The sequence below is a fragment of the Callithrix jacchus genome, chromosome 5 (assembly GCF_049354715.1).
Source record: "Callithrix jacchus isolate 240 chromosome 5, calJac240_pri, whole genome shotgun sequence".
In the NCBI taxonomy this organism is placed as follows: Eukaryota; Metazoa; Chordata; class Mammalia; order Primates; family Cebidae; genus Callithrix; species Callithrix jacchus.
In genome coordinates, this window is record NC_133506.1 from 20,085,401 (window position 1) to 20,102,533 (window position 17,133).

General features: G+C 41.9%; 1 long non-coding RNA gene across 1 annotated transcript; it reads right to left on the bottom strand.

The window, feature by feature from the left end:
• Window positions 1-3,253: 3,253 nt before the first annotated feature.
• On the bottom strand, window positions 3,254-8,637 carry LOC118154051 (uncharacterized). Its single transcript, XR_013535123.1, has 2 exons — window positions 8,525-8,637; window positions 3,254-5,057 (listed from the first exon to the last, which is right to left on the bottom strand). It is a non-coding gene; the product is annotated as an uncharacterized LOC118154051 (long non-coding RNA).
• Window positions 8,638-17,133: the final 8,496 nt, after the last annotated feature.

The following is a 17,133-nucleotide window of genomic DNA, read 5'->3' on the forward strand; positions in this document are numbered from 1 at the left end:
TCTTACTGTGCCTGGTGTATTAGTTCATTTTCACACTGCTATAAAGAACTACCTGATACTGCATAATTTATAAAGAAAAGAGGCTTAATTGACTCACAGTTCCAAATGGCCTGAGCAGGCCATGGGAATCTTACAATCATGGTGGAAAGCAAAGGGGAAGCAAGGGACATCTTACATGGTGGCAACAGAGAAAGAGAATGATGAGGAAAGTGCCACACTTTTAAACTATCAGATCTCATGAAAACGCACTCACTATCATAAGAACAGTATGGGGGAAATCTGCTGCCATGATCTAATCACCTTTTACCAGGTCCCTCCCCTGACACATGGGAAGAGGGTCCCCTGGCCCAAAGCACATCCAGAAATGCTGTCCAAGAGCCTAGGCCTAGTCTCAGGGACCCCAAGAGCCTGCTTTTTGCTCTGCCACCCTGTGGCCAAGCTGGCACCTAAGGTGCAAGATGAAGTTCCCTTTAATTTTCCCTCTGCTTTTCTCAAACATCAGGGGTCTTTAGCCATAGCCATCACAGCTGCAAATATACTGGGTTACCCCTGAAGCCAGCATGTCTAGGAGCCCACCACCCATAGTTTACTACCTAGGTATAACTGCTGGTTGTACTGGACCTAGGGCTCTTAGTCAGCAGGAGATAAATCCTGCCAGGATAGGGCCTTTCCTTCAAGGCAGCAGGTTCCCTTTTGGCCCAGGGCGTGTCTAGGAATACAGAGTTAGACATGCCCTGGGCCAAAAGAGTTAGGGCCTGGATCGGGAGCCTCACAATTCTACCCAGTGTTATTTCCTACTGTGTAAGATTCTGCCCCATAATACTTGTTATAACTAACAGATAAATTAAACAAAGTAGCAGGATAAAAAAGAACTGCCACATAAAAATCAATTGCCAGGATGGCTACCTCAGGAACTGAAAAAAAAAATCATTTCTGCACTCTACCATTAAAGAATCTGAAAAAGAAAGCAAGAAAATAATTTTATTGAAAATAATAAAGCATTTATAATAAATACAATCAAGGAGGTAAAGACTAATACATTGAACACTAGAAAACATTGCTGATACAAATTAAAGAAGATATAAATGGAAAGACAACTTTGCTCATGAATTGGAAAAGGTCATATTGTCAAGCTGTCAGTACAACCCAAAGTGTTCATCCCTATCCAAATCCCAAGTGTTTTTTCCAGAAGTAGAAAAAATATAAAAAGTTTATATGAAATTCAAGGGACCCTGAATAGCTAAAATAATCTTGATAAAGAAGAACAAAGTTGTATGCCTCACATTTTCTGATTTCAAATTTTACTGCAAAGCTACAATAATCACATTGGTGTGGTTCTGGCATGAAAACACACACATATACCAATGGAACAGAGTAGAGACTCCAAAAATAAATCATGATGTTTATAATCAATTGATTTTTGACACAGGCACTAACATTCAATGAGGAAAGGACTGTGTATTAAACTATTTGGGCATCTATAACAAAATAACTTGGACTGGGCAATTTGTAAACAACATGATTTATTGCTCACAGTTCTGGAGCCTGAGGAGTACAAGATCGAGACGCCAGCATACTCAGTGTCTGATGAGGGCCTGTTCCTCATCGATGGCACCTTCTATGTGTTGTGTTCTCACATGGCAGAATGGGTAAACAGGCTTCTTTACGCTTTTTTTTTTTTTTTTTTTTTTTTTTGAGACGGAGTTTTTAGCTCTTCTAACCCAGGCTGGAGTGCAATGGCCCGATCTCGGCTCACCGCAACCTCCGCCTCCTGGGTTCAGGCAATTCTGCTGCCTCAGCCTCCTGAGTAGCTGGGATTACAGGCACGCACCACCATGCCCAGCTAATTTTTTGTATTTTTAAGAGACAGAGTTTCACCATGTTGACCAGGATGGTCTCCATCTTTTGACCTCGTGATCCATCCGCCTCGGCCTCCCAAAGTGCTGGGATTAAAGGCTTGAGCCACCGCGCCTGGCCATTTTTTTTTTTTTTAAGACAGTCTCCTTGTCGCCCAGGATGGAGTGCAGTCGTGTTATCCCAGTTCACTGCAACCTCTGCCTCCCAGGTTCTAAGCAATTCTCCTGCCTCAGGGTCCAGAGAAGCTGGCATTACAGGCACACATCACCAAGCCTGGTTAATTTGCATTTTTAGTAGAGATGTGATTTCGCCATGTTGGCCAGGCTGGTCTCAAACTCCTGACCTCAGGTGATCCACTCACCTTGGCCTCCCAAAATGCTGGAATTACAGGAGTGAGCCACTGCCCCTGGCCTCAGCCTCTTTTATAAAGGAACTAATCCCATTTATGAGGATCAAATTTTATGACCTAACTAATCACCTCTCCAAGTTTCCACTTCTTAATACAATTATCAAGGGGGTTAGTGTTTAACATATAAACTTTAGGGGAACAAAAACACACAGACCAAGCAGACAGTCTTTTGAATAAAAGTGATCCTGCATAAACTGGATATCTATATGCCAAAGAAAAAGCTGGATGCTCACCTTACACCATATACAAAAAATTAACTCAAATTGGATCAAAGAGCTAAATGCAGTAGCTAACAGTACAAAAATCTTAGAGGAAAACAAAATAAAAAGTTTTGTAATACTGGATTTGGCAATGCTTTCTTAGATGAAACACCAAAAACACAGGCAACTAAATTGAAAGTAGATAAATTGCACTTACTTGAAATTTAAAACTCTTTTGCATCAAGAATATGTTCAAAAGAGTGGAAAGGCAATCCACAGAATAACAGAAAATATTTGCATGTCTTATGTCTGATATTTATAAATATATTCTAATATATAGATTATGTATATTAAAGAATTATATTCTACATTCTAAGATTTTGACTATGTATATTGAAGAATTATATATATATTTCAATTTCTAGATCCTTGAGGAATCACCACACTGTCTTCCACAATGGTTGAACTAATTTACACTCCCAACAGTGTGAAAGTGTTGCTATTTCTCCACATCCTCTCCAGCATCCGTTGTCTCTAGATTTTTTTAATGATCGCCATTCTAACTGGTATGACATGGTAACTCAGTGTGGTTTTAATTTGCATTTCTCTAATGACCAGTGCTGAGGAGCATTTTTTCATATGTTTGCTGGCCTTATAAATGTCTTCTTTTGAAAAGTGTCTGTTCATATCTTCCATCCACTTTTATGATGGGATTGGTTTTTTCTTGTATATTTGACCCAGCAATCCCAATACTGGGTATATACCCAAAGGATTATAAATTGGCCTATTATAAAGACTCATGCACATATATGTTTATTGTGGTCCTGTTTACAGTAGCAGAGACTTGGAACCAACCCAAATGCCCATCAAAGATAGAGTGGATAAAGAAAATGTGGCACATATATACCATGGAATACTACGCAGCCATAAAAGATAATGAGTTCATGTTCTTTGCAAGGACGTGGATGAAGCTGGAAATCATCATTCTCATTAGGAGAAATACCTAATGTTGGTGACAGGGGGATGGAGGCAGCAAACCACCATGGCGTGTATACCTATGTAACAATCCTGCAAAGTAAGATCTGCGGGATCCTTTTCAAAATAGTTATTCACAGCTAACTGCCCATCAGGCAAAGGCCCCCAGGCTTTCAGAGACATGTCCACTGTGAGATACACTCCAGGCCCCACCCCAGCCACCAGGCCACCCACCACTGGCCACATCTTTGCCACTGCCCCACTGAAACAAGTACACCCCTGAGGATTGAGGGGCTCTCCCACAGACACTGCCCAACCATGAGCAGACACAGGGCAGTGAGGGAGATATTGATCCACTTCTAGGTGGGAGGAGGGGCATCTTCTGCCAAAATCTAGTCACCAATCAGCCCTCAACAAGACTTTACTCCTGAGTCTGAGGGGTGAACCTAAGAGTGGCCAGAGATCCACACATCATGCCTGGCAACTGGACCAATGAAGAGCTCAGCCATCATTAGAACTGCAAGGCAGAAACAAACAAAAAACAAAAACAACAAAAAAGAACTGCAAGGCACGCAACCCCTCCTACTGCCTCAGTTCAGCATCTATGGGGCTGTACTGGGACATTTCTTGCTCTTGGGCCCCTCTGCTCCCTTTCCTGAGACAGCCAGAGTCCTACCTGCTTGTGGGGTCACTTCGGTTTCTCCTCTAGGGTCCTGATCTTGGGCTTGAAGCCTCTCTGTGGGTCTCCATGGTGCTTGGCCTCAGGAGGGAGGTTCAGTGACTTGGGTCTCATTTTGTGCCTGCTGGGGCTGCAGCTGCTTTTGCTGGGCAGAGTCCCCAGGTCCCGGCTCAGGCCCATGCTGGCCTCACTAGCGCTAGTGATGTTGGTCATTCTCAGGCTCCTGATTGAGTTGATGTCCTTCTCCTGGTCCTCCAGGACCCCCTCCCCATACCTCAGATGGTAGGGAGAGGCACTTGTGTTCCCATTGGCCTCCATGGGGTAGCAGTCCTGGTAGCCCTTTTTGCTGTGACAGTAGTAGACATCTTCTTCCTGGTCATGGGCCTCCAAGACAGAGGGCTCATCCTCCAGGATGGGCAGGTGTTTGTCTGGGTAATCCTGGCTTCCCTCAGCCCTGTGGCTGTAAGGGTGCAGGCCCACTGAGTCCACCCTCCGCCCATTCCTCCACAGTCTCCTGGTACTCGTTGGTGTCCATAGGGTACACACCGTGGGACAGGTACTCCTCCCAGTTGTAGTCCATGCCCTCCAGGTAGCTGTCATCCTCGGGGAAGTAGTGGATATAGTAAGTGATGTCCTCTTCCTCGGGTAGTCCTCCTCCTCCTCAGAGATGTTATTCACTAGTTGGAGCTGGAGTCCCCACTGGGGCTATGGTAGTGGCACTCCTGCTCCTCGGGCATGGGGTTCTCTGGCCACAGGGCAGCCAGCTCCCAGCCCTCGGGCACACAGCCCTCCTAGGACAGCTCCACATCCTCGCTCCTGGCCATAGGAGACAGGGCCTGGCCTCACCCTGTGGTCCAACATGCTGCTCCCTGCGCTCTCATACTTCCGGTGGGCCATGGCGGGCACTCACGCAGCCATCATCACCAAGGGGCAGCCACTGTAGGAGGAACATTGGGAAGGACAGAGTCAAAACCTCACAAAGCCTGGCCACACATGGGGTCACTCACCCCCAGGGCACCTCCCACCACATTTCCCCACAGCAATGTGAAAAATGACAGCTGAAGATTTTCACTGCGGCATTCTTTTAAAAAACAGGAAACGACCTAAGTACCCATAAATAAAAGAATGGTTAAATAAATGATGGCAGAGTTTGCGCGCTGTAAGAGTCGAGGGCGTTTTCAAAGAGGCAGGGCAACGTGCACTACAGTGAGGGATCTTAAAGTGAGGGATCCTATTCTGGAGGGAAAATGGCAAGTAAGCTACAGCGAGCGCACGTGTGTAGATCCCAGTTCCAGGTCCGTCAAGATGGCTAGAGAATACACACACACTCCCCAGCCCACACACAGACAAAGGCACACAGAAAGGGGGAGCCCCCAATGGCTTGTCAGTCATGCCCTCTGGGGAGGGGAGGGGGGAGAGGTGGGAGCAGAGGGGCTGCGCACATTTTACTTTACTAAAGATGTATGTACTGGTTGAGTGTTTTACCAAAATGCATTGATTGTTCACCAGCATTATAATCAAACTGATCTGCGTGCCTTTGAGGGTCTCTCTTCTAGCTGGGGAGAACTGGGACAAAATGTCCCCTGGGGAACGACAGACACCAAGGGAAGGAATTGGGACTTCCTGCACCAGCCGCTGCTCTGGGCATCAGGAGAGGTGGCAAACAGACCAGTTTCATTCAGGAAAACAGCCATTGGGGCAGAGGGACCAGCCTTGCACGAGATCCAGACATGAGCACTCCACAGGGCACCCGAAACACAGCAGGGGTGCTGACCCAAGGGAGGCCAGACCAGGGGATGTGCCAGCCAGCACAGCCAGGGTGCACAGATGAGCAGTATTAATTGGGGAAAAACTAAATCATTCATTTTCATTTGAGTAGTTTGAATGCAAAACGAGTAGTTTGCATGCAAATGTGTGTGGCCGGGGTGTGTGGTGTGTGCGTGAGATACAGTGTGTGTGGTGTGGTGAGTAGGGAGTGTGTGCTATGTGTGTGTGTGTGTGTATGGTGGCGGGGCATCCTGGAGGGTGTGGTGAGTGCGTGGAGTGTACTGTGTATGGTGTGTGGCATGTGGTGTGTGTGATGTGAATGTGATATATGTGTGGAGTATGATGTAATGTGGAAGGGTTGAGTGTGTGTTTGTTTTATGTGCATGGTGTAGTGTTTGTGGTGTGGTATGTATGGGGTGTAACTGTGGTTGTATGAGGTGTGTGTAGTATATGTGGTGTGTATGGGGTGTGCGTGGTATACACGAGGTGTGTACGGTGTATGTATGTCTGATACGGTGTGGTGTGTGTGGTATCTGTGTAGTGTGAATAAGTTGTCTGTGTGGAATGTGTTGTGGTGTATGGGTGATGGACTATGTATGTGGAATGTGGTGTGCTGTATGGGTGATGGACTATGTATGTGGAATGTGGTGTGCTGTTTATGCGGTATTTATGAAGTGTCTGTGTGTGTGTGGTATGTATGGGGTGTGTGGTATGTATGAAATGCATATGATATATGTATTATGTGGTGAGTGTGGTATGTGTGTTGTGTATATAAGGTGTGTGTGATGTGTATGTGGTATACGTGTGGTGTGTGGTATGTGTGAAGAGTGCATGATGTGTATGAAGTATGTGTGCAATGTTTGTAAGGTGGACATAATATGTGTGTGGTGTATAGGGGGTTTATGTGGTGTCTGTGACGTGGGTTTAATGTGTGTGTGGTGAGTGTGGTGTATATGGGTTCAGTGCATGGTGTGCATGAGGTGGGCATGGTATATACGTGGTGTGTGTGAGGGTTATATGCATGTGGTGTGAATGGGGTATGTGTGTGGTGAGTGTGGTGTAAATGGGTTCAGTGCTTGCGGTGTGTGAGGTGGGCATGGTGTATATGTGGTGTGAAGTGTGTGGTGTGTGTGAGGTGGGTATAATATGTGTGTGGCGTCTGTAGTGTATATGGGTTAAGTGCATGGTGTGTTTGAGGTGGGCATGGTATATATGTGGTGTGTATGAGGAGGTTATAATATGCATGTGGTGTGTACGGGGTATGTGTGTGAAGTGGGTATAATATGTGTGTGGTGTGTGTGAGGTGTGTATGGTATGTGTGTTCTGTGAGGTGGGTATGATACATGTGTGGTGTGTGTGAGGTGGGTATGATATGTGCAGTGTACATGGGTTAAGTGTGTGGTGTATGTGATGTGGGCATGGCATATATATGGTGTGTGGTGTGTGAGGTGGGTATATGTGTGTGGTGCCTGTGTGTTGTATATAGGGTGTGTGGGGTGTGTGTGTGTGAGGTATGATATGTGTGTAGTGTGTATGTAGTATATATGGGTTAAGCCTGTGGTGTGTGAGAGGTGGGTATGACATGGGTGTGTAGTAGATGTGATGTGGGTATGACATGGGTGTGGTGTGTGTAGCGTATATGGGTTGTGTGTGGTGTGTGTGAGGTGGGTATGATGTGTGTGTGGTGTGTGTGCTATATATGGCTAAGTGTGGTGTGTGTGAGGTGGGCATGGTATATATGTGGTGTGCGAGGTGGGTATGTGTGTTGTGTGTGGCATGTATGGGATATGTGTGTGAGGTGGGAAGGATGTATGTGTGGTGCATATGGGTTAAATGTGTGGGGTGTGTGAGGTGGGCATGCTGTATATGTGGTGCCTGATGTGAGGTGGTTGGTTATGTGTATGGTGTGTGAGAGGTGGGTTTGATATGGATGTGCTGTGTATGGGATATGTGTGTGAGGTGGGTGTAATATGTGTGTGGTGTGGATATGACCTGTGTGTTGTGTGTTGTAATATGGTTAAGTGTGTGGGGTGTGTGAGGGGGGCATGGTATAGATGTGGTGTGAGGGGGTGTAGTGTGTGAGGTGGGCATGGTATAGATGTGGTGTGAGGGGGATAAAATGTGTGTGTAGTGTGTGAGGTGGGCATGGTATGAATGCTGTGTGTGATGTCTATGGATTAAGTGTGTGGTATGTATGAGGTAGGCAGAGTATATATGTAGTATGTGAGGTGTGTGTGTGTGTGATGTGTATGGGGTATGTATGTGAAGTGGGTATGATACATGTGTGGTGTATGAGGTGGGTATGATATGCATATGGTGTGTGTGAGGTGGGCATGGTATCTATGTGGTGTATGGGATGTGTATGTGTGCTGTGTGTGGCATGTATGGGGTATATGAGGTGGGTATGATATGAGTATGGGGTGTGTGTGTGAGGTGGGAATGACGTGTGTGGCGTCTATGGGTTAAATGTGTGGGGTGTGTGAAGTGGGCATGGTTTATAAGTGTTATGTAGTGTGTGAGGTGTGTGTATGATATGTAGTGTGTGAGTTTTGTGTATAGTGTGTATGTGGTATGTGTGTGGTGTGAGGTGGGCATGGTATGTGTGTGGTGCATGTGCATATGCGCCCACATGCATACCTGTGCACTGCAGAGGACAGGCAGGCCGGCAGCCTGGGACATGCAGCAGTGACAGCTCAGCCAAGGCAGGGCTTGGGGCGAGAGTGGCCAGGATCCTGGATGCACTAAGAGCCTAGGAGGAGAGAACAAGCTGTGTCACCATCTCCACCCAAGTTCCTCACTAACATAAACCCATAAGCTGCCCTGAAACTGTTCCACTTCCGATTAGAACCAGAAACACTCCAGATGGGCTCGGCACAGCCAAGGGGGGACTGTCCTACAAGGCCACGGTGTAGGGGTGGGTGAAAGGTGTGTGCCTCATGGAGGCAGCTACCTTTTGAATAGCTTAAGCAACACATATTTAATTTAAAAGCTCAATTGAGATGAAGAAAGGAAAAGAATACATGCTCAGCCCCAGAGAATGAGATCAGGTGACAGAGGGAAGTGCATTCATTACTTCCATGATGCCTGAATAGCAGCAGTGGGTCTGAGCCTCTTATCTCCACCAAGCAGGCCAGCAGGCAAGCCAGCTGCCACCTCGTCCTGTGCAAACCACAGGCACCCTCCGCAAAAGCAGGCAAACAACTATCTCATTTATTCAGGGATGGCAAAATGGTCCAGGGTTGGTAGCCGTGTTTTCTTCCCAACAAGACCTAACTGCTGTCATCTTACCCTGGGACCTGGCCGCCATGAATAGAGTAGAAAGGCGGCCAGCAGAACCCAAACTGTTCTGCCCACAGGCTCCTTCCTACACACCACACCTCAGTGCCACACAGTTTCCAAATCCAAGATGCAATTTTTTAGATGTGGTTAATTTTTAAAGCCATTTTATTAAAATATAATTCGCAGAGGTACACAACCATCATCACAAGCTATGTTCATCATGCCCAAAAGAAATCCCACATTAGCTGTCGTCACTCTACACCCTCTTCCTCAGCCTTAGGCAACTGCTAATCTACTCTTGGTCTCTATTTTGGGTATTTCATATAAATGTAATCATAAACTATGTGCTCTTTTGTGACTAGTTTCCTTCACGTAGCATAATACTTAAAATTCATCCATGTTGTAGCATGCATCCGTAATTAATTTCTTTTTATTAGCATTCCATTGTATTGATGTACCACATTTTTCTATTCATTCATCAGTTGATGGATATTTGGACTGTTTCTATTTTTTAGCTGTTATGAATGATTTTTAGATGCAGTTAATTTAAGCATAATTATAGCTTATGCTTAAATTAGCTAAATATACAAAATATAAATGCAAAACAGTAGTGTTCTGTAATTAATTTACAGTCTTCAGGATTTGTTCTTTTTGCTTACTCTTGCTTTTGCTACCTGGGCTCTTTTATGGTGCCATATGAATTTTAGGATTTTTTTTCTAGTTCTGTGAAGAATAATGGTGGTATTTTGATGTGAATTGCACTGAATTATTTGTAGATTGCTTTTGGCAGTATGGTCATTTTCACAATATTGATTCTACTCATCCATGAGCATGGAATGTATTTCCATTTGTTTGTGTCATCTATAATTTCTTTCAAAAGTGTGCTGTAGTTTTCCTTGCAGAGTTCTTTCACCTCCTGGCTAGGTATATTCCTAAGTATTTTAATTTTTTGCAGCTATGGTAAAGGGGGTTGAGTTCTTGATTTGATTCTCAGCTTGGTCATTTTTGGTGTATAGGAGAGCTACTGATTTGTGTATATTAATTTTGCATCATGAAACCTGCTAAAATCATTTATCAGTTCTAGGAGATTTCGGAGGGATCCTTTAGGGTTTTCTAGGTATTATGATCATATCAACAAGCAGTGACAGTTTGACTTCATCTTTACTGGTTGGATTCCCTTTCTTTCTTTCTCTTGTCTGACTGTCCTGGCTAGGACTTCCAGTACTATGTTGAACAGAAGTGATGGGAATGAGGATTCTTGTCTTGTCCCAGTTCTGAGGGGGAATGCTTTCAACGTTTCCCCATTCAGTATTATGTTGGTTGTGGGTTTTTCACAGATGGCTTTTATTACATTAAGGTATGTCCCTTCTATGCCAATTTTGCTGAGGGTTTCAATCATAGAGAGAGAATGGATTTTGTCAAATACTTTTTCTGTGTCTACTGAGATGATCATGGGATTTTAGTTTTTAATTCTGTTTATGTGGTTTATTACATTGATTGGCTTGTGTATGTCAAACCATCCCTGCATCCAAGATATGAAACCCACCTGAGCATGGTGGATTATCTTTTTTATATGCTGTTGGATTCAGTTAGCTAGTATTTTGTTAAGGATTTTGCATCTGTATTCATCAGGGATGTTAGTCTGTAGTTTTCTTTTTTTGTTATGTTCTTTCAGTATGATGTATTTTTAAAATGAAAACATGAATAAACCAATGTTGTATCTACTGAAGTTATTATTGATGCTCCCTCTCACTCACATCCTGCCTTCACCTAAGGTCATATGAAGCTTCTAGTGTTCCCTCCACAGTCTCCTATTTTTCTCCTTCTAGGGTTCTCTATCAGATTCAGATTCACTCTTCTTCTTTTCCATTTTTCTTTTTTTTTTGGGAAACAGCATTTCACTCTTGATGCCCAGACTGGAATGGCACAATCTCAGCTCATTTGCAACCTCTGGCTTTGGGTTCAAGCAATTCTGCCTCACCTTCCCAAGTAGCTGGGATTACACCCAGATAATTTTGTAATTTTAGTAGAGACGGAGTTTCTCCATGTTGGTCAGGCTGGTCTCAAACTCCTGACCTCAGGTGATCCACCCATCTCAGCTTCCCAATACCACTCCTTTTTATACCAAATTTATTTTAATGTTTCCTTCAACATTGAAATAAAATTCACATATCACATGACCTATTTAGACATAAAATATTTAAAACCATCAAGATGTTAAACAATAATACAAATAAAACATAAATGTCTAATAAAAATAAAGGTATATAAATCTGCAAATAATCAAGTATGATTAAATTGAAGATATCATGAAATGAGGGGTATCTGTACATATAATACCATAGCTATAAAGGCAGACGAGTCCAAGTGTGTAGTAGTGAAGACTCAAATGTCATAAGTATTGCTGCCTTAATGTTATTTTCTAAAATGATTAAAAAAAAACCTGGATAAAATTCCAAACAAAACAAAGTAGAATTTCCCATTATTTGCATCATGATTTATTTCTGAAAAATTTAGGGTATATAAAAATTATGCCAAAAAATGCTTTTCTTCATTTCCTATACAGAATTAGAGTCCAAATTAGAAAAATTAGAAGCAAGCTTTTTATTCTCATAAATGTCTGGGGCCACTGAAAATCTGAGGTGCATTAATCTGACTAATCTGTGCATTAGAGATGTTTAGCATCTTCGGTGCACAGACAGCTAAGTGGCTCAATGCCAGTAGTACACCCCTCCTAACCAACCAAAATTGACTTCAGAAGTTTCAAAACTTTCTGGGAGGTCCTACTCTGCTTCCTGAAAACTTAAATTTTGAGCACACTTGAAGAGGCCCTTCTAGTCAACGTTGGTCCCAAGTGAGATGCCCCTGCACCAAAGCCAGCCTGCCTCCTGGAACCTGACACTGCTGAGATTTGAGGCCTTAGTTACGGCCTGGGGGATTTCACCAAGGTTGATAACCAACCTCAACCCAGCCTTCTTAGATGAACCTCATGACCATACTCCATGAAGCACTGACTGCTTCCTAGAAGGAGCCACCCAGAGGGTACAGGTCTTTTTCCAGCAAAGAAAATTTTCCCTTCTTTCTTATTTAAAGGCATCTTCCCTTCCCCATTATACTCACTCAAGCCACAGATATCACAATTTCTTCAAATTAAGCTAGCAGTTCTCAGAACATGGTCCAAGAAGTCCTGAGGTCCCCGAGACCCTCTTAGAGAGTCTGACAGATCAAAACTATTAATGTTATAATGTTAGGCATCATTTGCCATTTTATTCTTTCAGGAGTGTACAGTAGATTTTTCCAGAGACTACATAATGTGATACCAAGATAGAATGAATGAAAACGGAGCAGACCTGAAAATCTGGCTGTCTTCTTTAAGCTATTAAAGAGATTCTTAAAACAAACACAGGTTGGGCGCAGTGGCTCACGCCTGTAATCCCAGCACTTTGAGAGGCTGAGGCAGGTGAATCACAAGATCAGGAGTTCAAGACCAGCCTGACCAACATGGTGAACCCCTCTCTACTAAAAATACAAAAATTAGCCAGGCATGGTAGCGCTTGCCTGTAATCCCAGCCACTCAGAAGGCTGAGACAGGAAAATCGTTTGAACCAGGGAGGCAGAGGTTGCAGTGAGCTGAGAGCATGCCATTGCACTCCAGCCTGGGTGACAGAGTGAGATTCCATTTCAAAAAAAGAAAAAAGAAAGAAAATAAAAACACAAAGCCACTGATAGATAAAATCTGTGTGAATGTAGCTTTTTGGGATTCTTAGTCACTTTTAACAGTGGCAAGGGGTCCTGAGACCAAAAAGTTTGAGAACTGCCAATTTAGAGTTTCTCAAAAGACAGAAAAGTATTCACTTTTAACAGCTACTGTTTCCACAGACCCACCGGCAGCTGAAGCTGGGAAACTAAGATTCAGAGCTGATCCCTTTCTTACAGTGATGGAAAGAGAGGGGGTGGCAGAGAGAAGGCAAAAAACAAATAAACCGAAAATGGAAACAACAGAGCTCAGACTTTCACCTCAGATGTCCTTGGCTTACATATCAGGCAATGAAAATGACAGGCTGAGAGGAGAGAAGGGTATGTATTTCATTTCCCACACCCAGTTTATAGCCATTTAAAAATAAGTGGTCACCACTGGTAATAAACAGCACTCAGGATTTGCACTTACAACTCACTCAGCTTATTCATTCCTTCAGTTAAGAGCTATTGAAGGCCCGCTATGAAAAGGGAAGAAATGAAATAGGATGTTATCCTCACCTTCAAACTAGCTTGCAGCTAGGAAGGGACCTGAAGGCATAAAGAAAATGAACTCTAATAAAATGTGAAGGTGAAATGGCCTAACACAAACACAAAAATTTAGTTCTATAGGGATTCTGAAGCTTGATTTTCTGTTTGGGGCAGTGAGCATCACAAGAAGTTATAATCTGAGCTGAGACTCTGGAGAATTAGGCTGCAGAGATTAGAGATAGTAGGGAAGGACTTGACGGTGAAGAATAGCATGAAGAAAAGCAGAGAGGCAAGAATTGGGGAACCGGTTAGGGAAGAGCCAGCTACAGCTAGTTTGGCTGGAATGTAGGGTGTGTGGAATTTACATATTAGAGATTGGGAGATAAAATTAGAAATGTAAGTAAGAATCAGATCACAGAGAACCTTCAGTGTCAGGCTAAGGTTGTGACTAGGAAACCGTAGGAAGACTGAACTATTATCTTACAAGAGCTGTGCCTTAGAATAGTGAGGCTTGGTGCATAGTGTAGGATCAATTAAAGTAGGAACAACTGAGAAAGTATAAAATAAAAGATGGGAAGAAGAACCAGGAAATTACATTTATCATGGGATGCATTGTAACAGAAAACACTGGCAAGGATGTAGAACTGGGACCTTTGTACACTGCTGCTTGGAGTATAAAGTGGAAAAGTCACTTTTCAGCATTTTGGCAATTTTCCATAATGTTTAACTTGACTATATGACCCAGCAATTTCCCTCCTAGGTGTTTACCCAAAGCAAAAGAAACCTAAGTCCACAGAGAAACTTGTACTATAATAGTACCAGCAACTGTATTCAAAATATCTAAAAACTGGAAATAACCCAAATGTCCAGCAACAAAAATTAAATAAATTATGGAATATTCATATATTCTAATACTGTTTAACAATAAAAATAATAAACTATAATATACAACAACATAGTTGAGTATCAAAAATACAGTGTTAAGTAAATAAAGAGTATGTGCTGCGTGATTTCACCAACTATGTTTGAAATCTAAATTTAGCTACAGTTAATCTTTCATAGAAATTATAGAAATCAAGTAGTGGCTTCTTGGGGAGAGATGAGAAGGGAAGGATGGAGATTGGCCTGGAAGAAGCATGACAGAACTCCCTGGAGGAATACAGATGCTTTGCATCTTATTTGGGGTCGTCGTACACATATTCCACAACTGCCTAAAACTCACAATCTGCACATGTGATACCTGTGCAATTTTTTTTGAAATAGTTATATCTTGGTTAAAAAAATTCTAGGTCACTGAAAATGTAGTATTCACCCTTCCTGAAAACAAAACATTACGAATCAAAATACCTAATTATATTATCTGTGAAACCAACCAAAATTAATACAGTGGCGGAAATCGTGGTTGGAAAAAAAGCTTATTAGTGAGCAATAAGAAAACTATGGTGAAAATAAATGTGCTTAGATTTTTAAACTAATTTACTAATTTCTCTAAGAGACAATGTGATAAAATCTGAATTATGGCCAAAAATTCTGAAAATTCAATGGGAAAAGATAATGCAGTGGTGAATTTAAAGAAAAGGACATTAGTTTAGTCTTGCTGCAGACAAAGCCAGTATTACTCTCAAATGCCATATTTTTACATTGAAAGTATTTATTGTAGATGCCAGTGAATTTTTTTCAATTAAGCTCATGGTTCATAAAATTAGCTTTGAAAATAAAACTGATGTGGTTGCACTTATTTCTCATATTGCAAAGTAATATAGTGGTCACTGAAATATGTCTTTCTATCTATTGAGTAGACAGAGCTCAAGTTTAAAAAAAGGCAGCATATAGCTTTATGCAATTAGCTCAGGAAGCAAAATTAAATTATAATTCATCATCTCTCACTCAGGGAAACTCTATGTATATATTTAAGATTACCTGTTTGGAAGTTGGGATTGCATGTTATGTTTAAAAACAAGACAGAGATCTGTGGAGTTTGTCATTCTAGTCACTTGCTTGAGGAGTAAACATGAGTTAAGAGTAGTTGGAAGTCCATTCAAGAGGGAAAATATATCCTTGTATCATGTATAACTCATGTACCTCTCTCTAGAGGGAAATCTAAGCTGCTACCTGGAGGTGTGTTTTCCAGTGATAAGCAAATATGCAGTGATAAGTGTTGAAATCGAATATTGTGCAGAAAGTTGATTGAATGGAGAGTGTTATGCCGTGTAATCTTTTGAAATACACTATCATTATTTGAATCTTCCCAGCTCCCCACTTTGGCCACTTAATTCTCTGAACCTCTACTACATGAAGAGACTAGAACTTGATTAGAAATAAATGGAATGTCTCTTAATGAGCAAGTGGATTAATAAATTGTGGTAAATACCTGCAAGGGACTATTAGGCATCAAATGAGTAGTTAATTAGATCCGTATTGACATTGTGCACTGTTTGTGATATATTACGTAAGAAAAAAGCAAGATTCAGGATAATGTGTATTATAATAATTTCTTTTGGTAAAAATGAATCACAAAGACAAAAATTCCAATATAGATCTAAAAACAGTGCAATAAACAAATGTCATACTAGAAGAACTAGACCCAGCGCGGTGACTCACACCTGTAATACCAGCACTTTGGGAGGCAGAGGTGGGCAGATCACTTGAGATCAGGAGTTGGAGACCAGTCTGACCAACATGGCGAAACCCTGCCTCTGCTAAAAATACAAAAATTAGCTGGACATGGTAGCACATGCTTGTAATCTCAGCTACTGAGGAGGCAGGAGAGTTGCTTGAACCCTGGGGCAGAAGTTGCAGTAAGCCGAGATCATGCCATTCCACTCCAGGCTCGGCAACAAAGCAAGACTCCACCTCAAAAAAAAAAAAAAAAGAAAGAAAGAAGAAAGAAAAAAAGAAAGAAAGAAAGGAAAAGGAAGGAAGGAAGGAAGGAAGGAAGGAAGGAAGGAAGGAAGGAAGGAAGAAAAAAGAAAGAAAGAAAGAAAGAAAGAAAGAAAGAAAGAAAGAAAGAAAGAAAGAAAGAAAGAAAGAAAGAGAAAGAAAGAAAGAAAGAAACCTAATAATACTGTTTGGATTTAAGAGGAAAAACTTAACACATAGTTTATAATGCACATAGCAACTGCTATAAGGAAATAGCCCAGGAATGCTTAGACTATGAAAGAGAAACCAGAAAGATGAGTGAGCAGGTATGGATGGATGGATGGATGGATGGAAAGGAGGAGGAAAAAATAAAGGGAAGAAGGAAATTTATTTTTTAAACAATCTGAAGACACTGTTCCTTTATTTTTCCACTATCTTATGTTTTTAATAATAATTCCATTGCCAAATTAACTTTTTTCCTTTTCATCCTTAGTGCTCTCATATTTCATAATCAGGATCCAGATGTGAGTCTTTTCTATTTTAGGTAAAACTGTTTTCTTTCAGCTCTGAAAAATATTTTTATATTGCTTTAGATAATTTAGAATCCTCCACTCCCCCTGTTATTTCTTTCTGGCATTACTGCTTGCTGGCTGTTGTGCCTCCTTGATAGATACTCTATGTCTCTTATTATTTACAACTTTCTTCTTTTCTTGCTGTTCTACATTTTAAGAATTTCTTCACTTTTTGTCTAATTAAAATGATTCTTTCATACACTGTGTTCCATTTTATAGCATCCTGCTCTTGCCTTATGGATACAATATCTTTGTAAATTGCTATTTCTAAGTTCTCTTCTGTGCCCTGAATTATGTATTTCTCTCTCT